The 13,487-nt window shown below is 42.0% G+C and overlaps 1 protein-coding gene across 1 annotated transcript in view; it reads right to left on the bottom strand.

Moving 5' to 3' along the window:
• The window catches only part of cdk17 (cyclin dependent kinase 17), a 48,873-nt gene extending 35,398 nt beyond the window's left edge, over positions 1-13,475 (bottom strand). The window contains exon 1 of the mRNA XM_084910866.1: positions 13,182-13,475. The gene's annotated coding sequence lies outside the window, so the exon portion shown is untranslated. The remainder of the gene's footprint in view (positions 1-13,181) is intronic.
• Positions 13,476-13,487: the final 12 nt, after the last annotated feature.

Below are 13,487 nucleotides of genomic sequence, written 5' to 3'. Positions count from 1 at the left end.
CTGACAAATATCTCAGTTTGGTTTATGCTTCTAGTGTCTACCTACTGTATCAAAACAGTCCACGCTTAATTGCTTCCATTAAAAACAACTAAGTGATAATCTATGACAGAGAGACATAAACAAAATGTGATCCTGAAAGGAGAGAGAAAGAACAAGGAAGAGAGGAAGAAGAAGAACGCAGATCTTGAGGCATAATGGGGGAGATGGAGAATGAAGATAAAGATTGAGAGGAAGAGTGCGTTGGAGTTAATTTTAGGTGAAAAAAAAAAATGCTGCAGGGTCTGTCAGCTGAATACACACACAAACAAACATATGTTAACACAGCACATAGAGCGCCATTACCCCATAGCTCTTTTTGCCACATGACACAAAAAAACAAAACAAAACACAAAGCCCACAGGCCACAAAACATACAAGGAACTCAGCTGACAGAGACACACACATCCATGCACAGACGCACACACTCACGATTTGACTGCACGCCCAGACACTCCAGTGTCATCTGTTTGCAACAAGAGGAGGGTGAGCTTCAAAGAAACAAACACACTGCATGTGTATGTACATCTGTGCAGGGAGGCCGGTAAGCCTGAGGTCACACCAAAGGCAATACACCTTATCCGTCTTCCAATTACAAAGCGGCGATCGCGTGCAGGATAGATTATCCTCTTATCAGTTGTTCACACCAGCACTGTAATCAGTCCACAAACACACACACACATACTCTCTCTCTCGGTAGGCGGCAGAGCCATCAGCAGCACGTAGACTGCTCTGGTGCAATCTAGGTAACTGTATACAATTCAACACAAACACTGACGTAAGCAGAGTGGAGCATGGCTTGAAAATGAGCCACATTTTCTAGAATATTTTTTTTTTGTTTAAAGTTGGACTCATCAATGTTTTCATATAAAATGAATGCAATTACCAGATGTACTATGATGATGTACATCATAGTAATGAACATGAATTTAATCACTCAGCTCTTTTTGTTACTGTATTAAACAACTGTTTTTCACAGGGAGGCTGACTCCAAAGAATTTGTCAGTGTGCACTTAGATGTTAAAATGTCCAACAAAAGGGCATTAAAAATGTTTACAGCCTTGCATAAAGAAGGTCACGAAAACTGTATGTCAGTTTTGTGATTTTTCTTTTGTAGTGTGTATAGTGCCTTGCACCTAGAAGCTATTTTCTGATGCTGCCTTACAGTATCATACAGATAAATGTGTGAGAAATCCTGAGATCAGCGGGAATGTACAAACAGAAGAATTATGAAAAGCCAGAGATCACTACGGGTTTCAGAAGTTTGGGTGGCACTTCTTCAAATAGCAAAGCAAAATGAAGTCAGATGCAAACTCCCCTGTAGCCCCGCTTCCACCACAAATGCAATCTGTATTTTCATTATCTTCATGGACAATCAACAAAAATGTAAGGATTCCCAAAAAAACATTCGTCTCGTGGGTGGATTCTATGACTAGCAACCCACATTTTTTCAACTGTTATTACACGACTTTACATGACGGAGAATTAGCTGGTGCCTAATACAGCTACTGGTTTCCCACATTGCTCCTGAGTTCACAAAAAAACCAAACAGGCACCTGGTGCTGTCTCAGTAAGTGTTGCTGCTCTCTGTGTCCTCTTCCACTCACACACACAATCTCTGTTTTGTTTGTGTAGTGAGCGTGATTGTCATCTAGTGCAATCTGCAACTAGTAGTTTTATTTCCCATGAATGATGTTTGTGTGGCCTCGTTTAGCTCATTGTTGCATGTACTTGCATAAATAGGTGACTTGTTACTAGGGCTGGGCTATATCATACTGTTCACGGTAATACCGGTGTAATTTTGGGCAACGATAGGAAAATGAAATATCGCGATAGAATATGGGTAAAACGCGCATGCGCAGTGCCTTTGTTTACATACGCACATGGCGGTGACGCAGAATGAGAAGAGCGAAAGCGGATCGTTAAATGAAACGGATGAACCAGAATTGGTTTGTAAAAATGCTGCAGCTTCAGTGGTGTGGAACTGGTTTAGCTTTCGTCCGTCAGATACACAACAAAGCACTATTTTTGGTAGCGCATGCTAGCGGGCCGTCGTTATTACCGTGTTGTTTGGAAAATACAGCACACTTAAAATCAATCCAATTCTGAAAATCTACAGTGCCCCTTATAATCCCGTGTGCCTTATGTATGAATTCTGGTTGTGTTTACTGACCTCGAAACGATTTTATGTACACGGCGCTCGAAAATCTGTCAAATGTTTTAGTACGACTTTAGTACGACCGTATTGTGTGTGTATAAGCTCTTTTTAAGTTTTGTGGATATTATACATGGTTATGCTGAGGATATGTCGGCCAATTTCCACTGGAAACACCTTTTGGTTAAACTGTCAGCAAAGAATTTGCACTGTTACATTTTTATATAACTTTAATGCACATAAAAAACAGCTGCTTGTTTAAGTGAAAATACATTGATGGGGTTTTTTGCACTAATAAAGTTGTGGAGTTGTAAAGTATTTTGTCTAGTGTCAATTATATCGTCAGTTATATCGTTATCACAAATTTTCAAATGTATATCGTGATAAATATTTTTGGTCATATCGCCCTGCTCTACTTGTTACTACTGACTTGTAGAAGTGTGCTCCAAAGCCAACCACAGCTTTAAATTTTGTTTAAATTCTGCTTTCTATGGCCTGCTACACAGTATAACAGGAAGCCATAAACAGACATTTTAAGCTTATGTATTGATGTACTGTTGAGAAAACTGGTTTAGCTCAATAGGAAGAGAAGGTGACCTGGACTGACTCAAACCCGGACGTGGCTGGTCCGGGTTTGAGTCCGTCCTGCTTTGCCCCATGTCTTTCACTCTCAACTCTTGGAGACCTTTTTAAGGCAGCAAAAAAATGTATCAGTTTCTATTTCCAAAAAATAAAAAGACACTAACCACCTGCTGTCAATTCTCTTTTTCAATTTGCTCCTCCAGCTACTATGCTGACACTTCAAACTACATAATAACAATGTGTTTGAAAACAACACCTTCCTTCTTCTCTGTCCTACTGTTATTCCTCCTGCTATGTGATGCTCATCCGTCTCAACGTTCACCAGATTAACCAGGGTTAACAAGAAGCTTCTGGTCTAACTGGCATGCATGCACGCATGCACACACACAGCTGGATGAACGCAACACTCAAGAATGTGTATTTTCCTGTGTGGATGTTTGGTTGGTCCAAACAGATGGCACATTCCAGCAGAGAGAAGACAGGGAATTATGCGATGTTAAGATTACATGCACGCACTCACACAAAACAAAAACAGAACTACAGAAAAAATAAATAAATACAACAACACACAAACACACACACAAAAAAAAAAAAATCTTCCCAATGAGGATTTATTCTGCCACAAAAATAAATATATGTGCTACATATTTGCACATAGTAATGATAATGCAACAACAGTGCTTTATCTGACCAATGAGTCACAGACCAGTGTTAGGCACTGTCAGTCGGTGTCCCACAGAGTTTAAAAACAAGCAAAATATAGGCACATTTTAAAGCTTTTAAATTCATTTCACAGTTGCATAAATGCAACAGCAGCTAGAGTGACCCACATCTGATGACAAAATACAAAAACACTGCTTAACTGCTGACAGCTTTGAGGTTGCGTTTCATATGTGTAAAACAGAACTCTAATCCTTCCTACTTCCATCTGCTCCTCCTCTTCCTCCTCTGTCTTTTGTATGGGTTTCTGTCACGCATCCCCCCCCCACGCCCTGCCTCTCCCCCTACACAGTTTCTGGAACCACCTTCATTACCCCAAGGCCTTTGGAAACAGGTGTTCCCTGCCTGAGGTGCATGTTACTTACAAAATTTACCAGGCAGCCAGAGATGCAAAATTCTCCATAAATTGATTAAAATGCACATTTGCAGGCTAAAGAATTTTTTATGTCAACTTCTGTCGCAGCAGTGCCCCAAGCATGGTTGAAATTTGTGGTTGCTGGAGATCAAAACTAGACAATACATCATTAAATCATCTTTTTTGTGTGTGACTTTCATATGCAATATCTTTAATGCCTACATCCTGACATTTTTAGAAACTTGTCATATGTTACAGCTGGATGGTACATACATCTCTGCCAAAAGCTAACATATAAGAACTGTAAAAACAACACTGTGGTTTCCCACAGGTTCTGTGGCACTCTGTTATAAGAGTCAAGCATGTTACTGTGCCTTGCTGTAAAGCCCCTATAGCCTCTTACCAACATTATATGCAGGAGATAGCTCTGTATTTACTGTACCTAGAGATGGTAAGGAAACTAATTTATGGCGGCGTTTCCTAAAGATTTCAGACTCCACATCCGAGTCTACTGCAGTGATTAGATTTGGACATGCACTCATTTGCAGAAACCAGATGCGCTTTTCGTTTCTTTCTGCCACCCCTCTGTACCTAATAACTGCTTCAGTTTTCAGAAAATAACTCTGCATGTCTTCTACCCTAACACATAATGTTGAAGACCAAAGACCTGCTACTCCTCATTTTCTTTCCCTGCTGCCAGCAATCAGGAAACATGATGGAACAAATTTTCTATTTCTTGCCTCGATGCAACTCTGCCAAATTCATGGTGGATGACTGTTTTCTGACTTTATCTTGTGCCCTTAATACCCAGTGCTCACAGCTGTGATGTACTTCTCTGAGACCTGAAGGTTGCACTGCAAAGCAAGATCAATGGGTTTGTTGAGCCTAAAACCAGTTTTCAGTGTCAGAGTGTGAATTGCCACATTTCAGTAGTTATTCTGCAGATGGTCCATTTTCTACAGAGAAGCACATCTAATGACGCATTAAAACAGCCCCTTTTATTGAGCCCACGCACAGCCTGATTGTGGAAAGTTGTATCCGTTATCTCAGACTGTGATTTTAGGTTTCTTCAGGCTAGATAATACAAAGAAAACCAAGCTATGTCAAACTTCTTTTGTAGTACAGACCACTGCTGTCAGTAAAAGCTTCTGTGTTTTACTACTCTGTAGTGTGTATCACTACTCATCGTGGAGTGTTTCTTTAGTGTGATTACATAAGATTATCAGCATCCACAGCCATCTGACCTCTCAAATAAAGATGAAGGGGACACTTGCTCATGCTAATGCAGAGAACAGCTCCAGAAATAGGAAGAGGAGTACGGCGAAACTTGACTCCTTTCAGCAACATGTCACAGAAGAATCGTTAAAAGTGGCTAAATTAAAAAGCATCAAGGCCTGAGTATTTACGCTCTACGTTTCATAAGCAACTACGGTCCAATTTCTGTGTCTGTTTCCTGTGAACTTTCGGTGCACTTTGCTGGCATTGATTGCAGATAACGCCTATCTGGGAGGCAATGATTAACCTAACGGGAAGAAAGCGGGATAATTAGAGATTCCTGCTCACAATTAAAAGGGAAACTCAATTTTAGAATGAGAGTGGAATTTAAAGTTAAAGTAGGCAGCCGGCTAAAAAGAGGGCAATGAGAACACAGTTACACAACCTTGAAATTCAAAGAGCTCACGGGTTTGATGCTCAAGAAGGAGAATCGTTACCGATGGTGAATAATGTCAACTGTCGTGTCATTGTTGTGATTATGTGAAATGTTGGAAGAATTGTTTGTGAAAAGTAGGCAGATGGTGAGAGTTGTGTAGGACGGGATGAACAAAACAGCAGAACATCAACTCCAGCTGACTAATTGGCATCAACACTGTGCCACTTTTCTCTGGGCACAAATCGGCTACTCGTACAACGTTGCATTCCAAAAATCCAATTCCAACTTGACAAGCGGAACAGCTAAATGTCTTTATGTTTCAAGCAGCAGAAATCCTAACCACGTTTATTTTGGTCAACATATCCAAGGGTGCCTGTCCCTGTGATGAAGCAGTGAAAATGGAAAATGGATGGATAGAGATCTTTTAGATGACATTAGGGCTGCCACAAACGATTATTTTGATAGTCGACTAGTCACCGATTATTTTTGCGATTAGTCGACTAATCAGATCATCATCCATTGGACGTAAAACGTACAGCTTATTGCACCAGCAGCATCTGCTCTTATATAACTATCATTAGCTTACAGCTTTAAGTGTTTAAGGTATGTGCTAACTAAAAATAAAGACAAGATGATAGTTTATTAAAGTTTAATGAAATCTGCAGATTGTTTTTGTGAAATTTAATAAACTCCTTGCTATCTAAAATATAACGGGACAACGGAGTATATTCTCGAGCATCTCACACTTCTGATAATCAGCTGTCTGCTTGACGTTTATTCAGCTGTGTAAAAACTATAACTTTAATCTCAGCCAAACCGATTTACTCAGGAACAAATAAAATACTAAAAAAAAAAAGCCAAACGATAACATTTTTAAGTTATCTAAGTGACTTATATATGTTTAACCTCAGTAGCGAAAGACGGCGGTGGGTTTGAAAACGATTTGCCGGGAGTCCGGTGTTCTCACCGGACTCTAGTGAGCCTCGCCCCCGGCTAGCTATCGAGCTAGTGGGTAACAGACGTCTCCGAAAACGTCGGAGCGCTTTTGAAAACATGTGGTGTCTTGATAAACTGAGCAGATATTTGAGGTTTACACAGCTACATTCTCGCCTGAAAATATGTTAAACGTTTATTTTGTGCTGTGGTTCTAACAATGCTTAAACTCCAGATTATGAGTCAATTTCACTCAACTCAACCCTGGGTACACAAGCAATCGCACAGAGAAGTGTAATTAAAAGACTTCCATGGGGGGAAACTGGACAGGGCTCCATAATGCTACAGAATACAGCAATAATAGAAGACTAAATTTGTTTATGTGAAAAGACAATGTATGAAAATTGTTATTCAGAAGAGAATAAAGAGAAGTAACACACCTGCTCAATCCATTTAACACCAACACACATGCATCCTACAAGACCTCTAACAGCCAAATACATTCATACAAGATGACAGCACACACACCCACACACAGCAGTAGGGCTGACAGAAATGCTCGATGATATGACCTAAATTTTTCACTTTTTGAAGCTTGAAAGAAGCTGTGTGTGTGTGTGTGTGTGTGTGTGTGTGTGTGTGTGTGTGTGTGTGTGTGTGTGTGTAAAAGAGACAGTCAACTCCCAATTCACATTCCTTGCATGGCTCACATAACTTTCTCATCTGTGTGTGTTCATGTGGCTACGAGTGAGTGCGTGAATGAGAGTGTGTGTGTGTGTGTGTGTGTGTGTGTGTGTGTGTGTAGTTGCGCTGCACCCAGCCCACACTAACTGTATTCATTTGAAAGCCCTACAATTTTGTCAGTCCCCCAAAGAACCCAGAAATTACCACTTCACCTACATCATGCCCACCCTGTAGCAGCACAGTAACAGCCTCCCTTTCATTCCCCCTGGCTGTTAGCTAGTCCACCTCTTAGTTTTTGTCAAATTCTGCACAACAATAAGCTACGCAGTGCTGGAAGAAAAGCTTATTGGGTTAATAAATTCAGCGCACACACAGAACAAGGATGAAAAAGCACAAGCAAACACCAGAGTTGAAAAATCATGAATTAAACAGAAACAGCATGCACGCGCACACACACAAACCAAACATTTTTCAAAGATGAAGGGAGAAACATTCTAAAAAGCACAAAGAGTCAAGAAAGAGGTGTGGAAACAGAAAGACACACACACAAAAACACCTATCTGATTGGAAAATATGGCACAAGTTGGAGTTATATAAACAAGCGGTAGAAGGAGGGAGAGAGAAGATGTCTGTGAAGGTTCTCAGTCATCCAGGTCATCGTAGTCAAAGGAGCTTGCAAAGAAAAGCGTCTGGACTTCTTTAAGTTGCTTGAAGACGTTTCACCTCTCATCCGAGAAGCTTCTTCAGTTCTAAGGTCAAATGGCAGAGAGTCCCAGATTTAAAACCAGTGGGGGTATCCCCCAAAGAGGGACAAAAGGACCCCCTGATGATCCTCTAATCACCTGCGCGGTGCACATTGAAGAAAACGGCAACCTCAACATCGAAGTTTACCGGAAGCCCACACACACGGACCAGTACCTCCTCTTTGACTCCCATCACCCTCTGGAACACAAACTTGGAATAATTAGGACCCTACACCACCGGGCAGAACATGTTCCCTCTAAGCGTGAGGGGGAAAAGAAGGAACACACACATGTAAAGGAAGCACTCAAAACATGCGGTTATCCTAATTGGGCGTTTATAAAGTTAGCAAAAAGGCACAGAAAAGAAGATCAGACACCAGCGAGGGAGGATAAGAAAGACAGACGCAACAGCATTGTCATCCCCTATGTAGCCGGTGTATCAGAAAAACTCAGGAGAGTTTTCTCCAAGCACGACATCCCGGTGTACTTCAGACCCAGCAACACACTCAGACAAAAAATGGTTCACCCGAAAGACAAAACTCCAAAACACAGACTTAACAATGTGGTGTATGCTGTACAGTGCAGCGAGGAATGTCCAGACCTCTACATTGGAGAGACCAAACAGCCACTTCACAAGCGTATGGCACAACACAGAAGAGCCACCTCCACAGGACAAGACTCAGCAGTCCATCTGCATCTTAAGGATAAAGGACACTCTTTCGAGGATGCCAGTGTTCACATTTTGGACAGAGAGGACAGATGGTTTGAAAGAGGAGTGAAAGAAGCCATCTATGTCCACCGTGAGCGACCATCTTTGAACAGAGGCGGTGGTTTACGACACCAACTGTCTGCCATCTATAATCCAGTTTTGAGTTCCCTCCCCAGACGCCTTAACGCCCACTCACATCCTGGGCCATCTGACCTCAGGAAATCACATGATAAGGTGGGGCCAGGTTTCACAATGAGCTCACCCGAAACTCTGGCTGATTGGGACCCACACCCGCTTTCACACCTTGGCTCAGGTGATTAGAGGATTATCAGGGGGGTCCTTTTGTCCCTCTTTGGGGGGGGATACCCCCACTGGGTTTAAATCTGGGACTCTCTGCCATTTGACCTTAGAACTGAAGAAGCTTCTCGGATGAGAGGTGAAACGTCTTCAAGCAACTCAAAGAAGTCCAGACGCTTTTCTTTACAAGCTCCTTTGACGAGGGAGAGAGAAAGCTATTCGACTGGTTGTCAATAGCAACAGTGTTTTGGAAGTGCAGTCTGCTTGGCTACAAAGCATGTTGGGATATTGCCACCATTATTATAAGCCACCATTCGCTAATTCGCTTCTTCCTACAAAACATTTAGGTGTTTTGTGAAAAACTAACGAGTAAAAAGAAGAAAAAAACAAACAAAACACTTTTCTGATGATTTTCTTGCCATTATCATCTACATCACTGCAGCAGCTAAGTTAAAATGTGATGGAATACAACATATTTTCCCAAATACTTTGTGGCAGTTACAGTGGATCTACTGAGATTTTCCTTATTTCCTGTTATGTTTATACTCTTACAGCAGTTCCTGCTCAGATTACAGATTTCAGAAATCTAAAATATTAAGGTCAGTGTATGTATAATTTATCCCTGTACGGCTACAGACTGCTCCCACTGCTGTGTTTCAGACATTCAGATTTTTAACTCTATGTCAGGGGTCCCCAATCCCAGTCCACGAGGGCCGGTGTCCCTGCAGGTTTTAGATGTGTCCTTGATCCATCACAGCTGATTTAAATGGATAAATTACCTTCTCGATGTGTTTTGAAGTTCTCCAGAGGCCTGGTAATGAACTAATCATGTGATTCAGGTGTGTTGACCCAGGGTGAGATCTAAAACCTGCAGAGACACCGGCCCTCATGGACTGGGATTGGGGACCCCTGCTCTATGTTAATGGTCAGCAGGTCCTTAATATGGTCATCTAGCCGTAAGGACAGAAGCCCCACTCACCTACTGTTCAAACCTTCTGTTTAAATGTGGCAGCCAATCAGAAAAAAAAGCTGGCTTAACGCAATGGAGAATTTAAAAAAAATGTTTTGGTCCAGAAAGGATGTATCCTAAGTGCTGCATCAAGGCACAGTATAAGAAAAGTAAGGACCGTCCTGACCTGTAAATCACTCAAAGCTACCCTGGTAGAATAAAAATATAGAGCTCCATAACATAAGCCACCTTAAGGCAGTGATACAGGCAAAAACTAACTGATTCAAGTTAAAATTGCAGATAGCAGATTAGGGATGGGTATCGTTTAGGTTTTATCCGATACCGGTGCCAAACCGGTACTTTTGAAACGGTGCTGGTGCTTAAACGGTGCTCAAACCGGTGCTTAAAGAATGGAGAACACAAAATTGGTCCAAAAACCTCTCATGTTCAGCTGTTTTTTTGTAAAAAGATAACAATGTTAGCCTTTTCTGCAGCTATGAGGCATATATAGTATCATTCTTGTCTGGAAGCAGTGCTTAAACAATGGACAAACACAAACTTTGTCCAAAAACCTCTCATGTTTAATTGTTTTACACTTTTTCTTTGGTCATTTTAGCCTTTTTGGCCAGGGTGAAGAGAGTATCTGCCAGCAAACAAGAAGACAGCCGCATGTAGCTATGATGATGTTTGCTAGTTCACCTTACATGCATTAATGTAATAACGTGGTTAGCCTACTCAACGTAAATTACACACGAACAACATTAAGCTACTCAAGCAGAGAAGAACGACTGCTGCTGCCATCATCATCCGTCATCATTTCTGCTACACTGGCAGGGCTAGGGGCCAGGACTCTCCTCTTCGGGTTTTTGGGGGATGTTGCAAACTCCGGGTCCGATAACAGGCACCACACCCGCAGTAGATGTGCTCGGTGTGAGGTCTCGCAGCAAGCTATCAAATACGGCGCATTTCTCGGCTTTCAAAAAAAACGCTATGCGTCGCCAGGTGTTTCATCGGATTTGAGGTGTTACCTCCTTTGACAGTATCACAGTATCACCTTAAAGCACTTGTTGCAGGCTGCTGAGTTTGCATATTTTGCTGTGAAGTACAGCCAGACTTTTGACCGCTTCGCCTTGGGCGTTTTTAATCTGTAGCTCTGCTCTAAAAGAACGTACGTACCTGGCCCCGCCTACTATCCTCGGAAACGTAAAATGATTGGCTAGAATCTAAAGTGTATCACAGCTCAGGAAAAAAAAAGCACCGAAATAAAGCACCGAAATAAAGCACCGAAATAAAGCACCGAAATGTGCGCTGCTTTTCGGTCTGGTTACTACCGTTTATGTCAGAACCGGTGCCATCATGGCACCGGATACCGGTACCCATCCCTATAGCAGATACAGATAGCTGTACAGCTGTTCACCAGGGAGACAGCTGTTTACCCCATACTAAGGTAATGTTTTCAATGACACAAACATGTCTTTTTCTGTCCTTTCAGTTTTTTGTCTAAGCTAAGACTGGATATCCCCCGATGATCTCATTAGGATTTTTTTCTGAGATGTGGGAAACCACCTGCAAAGTCACATTGTCTGATTTTAATATGACACAGAAAAATTAAAATCACAGCCCAGTGTCACTCTGAATGGTAAAAGAAAAAAACAAAACAAAAACCTTTTGTTCTAACAATCTCATACTTGCTTCTACACCAAAGTTAGTACTCTGATCCAATTTGTCACTTACTCGCTCTGACAGGAAGTTCCAAACTAATCGCTGACACCTGCTGTGAGTCCTTCACAAGACACTTTGATTTCTCAGACCGAAACCACTGACACATCCCACATTCTTCTAGAAGACAGATTATTATAATATACATCCTCATGTGTCAGTCCCAGGAGCAAAAGAGAGAAACATAGAGTGGGTGTACACACACATACACACACACCTCCCACAATCGTGGCACAATGCAGAGACTGATCGATATGTGCACTGCTATACGGGCCTACAGGCATGGAGTGGGAGCTGTCGGGGTAATTAATGTCGTTCTCTCAGGGTGTATCGTTCCCACAGCCAGCAGCCCAGATCTGAATGTGGGTCAAAACGCACACATGCAGATTCGCAAATACACATAATTGAACAGCTAGTTGTTCCAGATGAAGGACACTGGAATTGAATGCAGGTCAAACGGGAAATAGAAAAGAGCCTAAAAGCATCACAGGCATTTCCCGGCAAAGATGGGTGAGAAGCGCTCAATACTGCAGAGCTATTTCCCTTTCAACAATGCAAACTTTCTTTCTAATTTCATAATCAGAAATTTTAAACTTTCATATAGGCAGAGCTCTAATATTATTAAATGGTGATAATAACTGAAATTATTTATGCTGGATTTCTAGTTGTGTAATTGCTTGTTTTTTATGCTTTTGTATTCGATTTGGGAGAAGAAAAAAAAGGCGAAACTCTAGGACAATAGTGTACCTAAGATCAGGTCACTGTTTTCAGGGTAACAGCAGGGCAGTGTGTTCCTGGTGCATTAGATTAAAATACCCTTGAGCTTGTGTCTGCTTAAACACAGTCAGTCCATAATACTTATTTTCAAGGGCATGTCTCTTATCTTCCACTTTCAGCAACGTGTCTCAACTGTATTCAAATAACTTGACAGGAACAACCACAGTTTGGTAAAAGTCAAGAGTTCTTTGGAGGTTATTTTAAGGGATTTAACTCAGTTTCATAATGTTTGTATTCCAACTTTGCTCCACAGTGCTTTCACATCAGCAAAAACGTGGCACAAGCTGAAGTAAAGGCGCTGACTGTAGCAGAGAAGCCATTTCTTTCACACTTATATGAAGTCAAAGGCCGGTTGATGGTAAATGCACCTCTACTCCTTTAAAGGGAAGTCTCATTGTATAGCTACAGTGTATTGTGAGCAGATTTGGGGTGACATGAATATGTTGTGAACAGGTCTTGCATTATACCTGCAATGATCCATACTGTTTTCATTGGGATTTAGGGCGATTTCGAGGATGCATTATTTCATCCTTTAATCTACAGTTCGCTTTCTATCGCTGGTGACATTCTGGCTGCCGATGCCTGAGCCACGTTATGTAAACAAACATACCGTAAAATAAGATATTTTACGCTTGGACAGTGTTTGAGGCGCAAAAACAACACGTATAACCGTGCTGGATAAAGGCGCTGGGTAAACAGTAATATATGAATTACAGTAAGAGTCTGGCTGTATTATTCTCCAGCTGCCGTTTCCTCTGTTTTGCCATTTCCAATGGCCACCATTCAGACTTCGTCTTTTGTCGCCGGGCGAAGCATAGCCCCCTGCTTGTTCATTAAGCGTTACCTGAAAGTGACCCATCAACGAATTTACCTGAAAATGGTGAATTCCGTCGTTTTCAAGCCGACCCTCCGGAGCTGCCAGGCCCGGATGCCCTCCTCCGCTTTACCCGCCCACTGAAGTAGCCTGAAACACAGCTCCGTCTGTGCTCAGTTTGTGCTCCACACGCTCCGCCAGAGAAAGAAATATCCTCCGAAACAAGCAGAAAGGTGTGCGAGTGTGCGGGCGAACAGACACAGACCGAAACCCGAAAAAGTCGTCTGTTTCGGCAGCGGAGACAGTTTAAAGAGGCTGGAGGATGTCGAGTGCGGAGACGGGAGGGGTGCGAGCATGTAAGGT

The sequence above is a fragment of the Perissodus microlepis genome, chromosome 17, assembly GCF_051167445.1.
Source record: "Perissodus microlepis isolate ML-2025 ecotype Zambia chromosome 17, ASM5116744v1, whole genome shotgun sequence".
NCBI lineage: Eukaryota > Metazoa > Chordata > Actinopteri > Cichliformes > Cichlidae > Perissodus > Perissodus microlepis.
The sequence above is the reverse complement of the archived record's forward strand: the minus strand, read 5'-3'. Positions and strand labels throughout refer to the sequence as shown.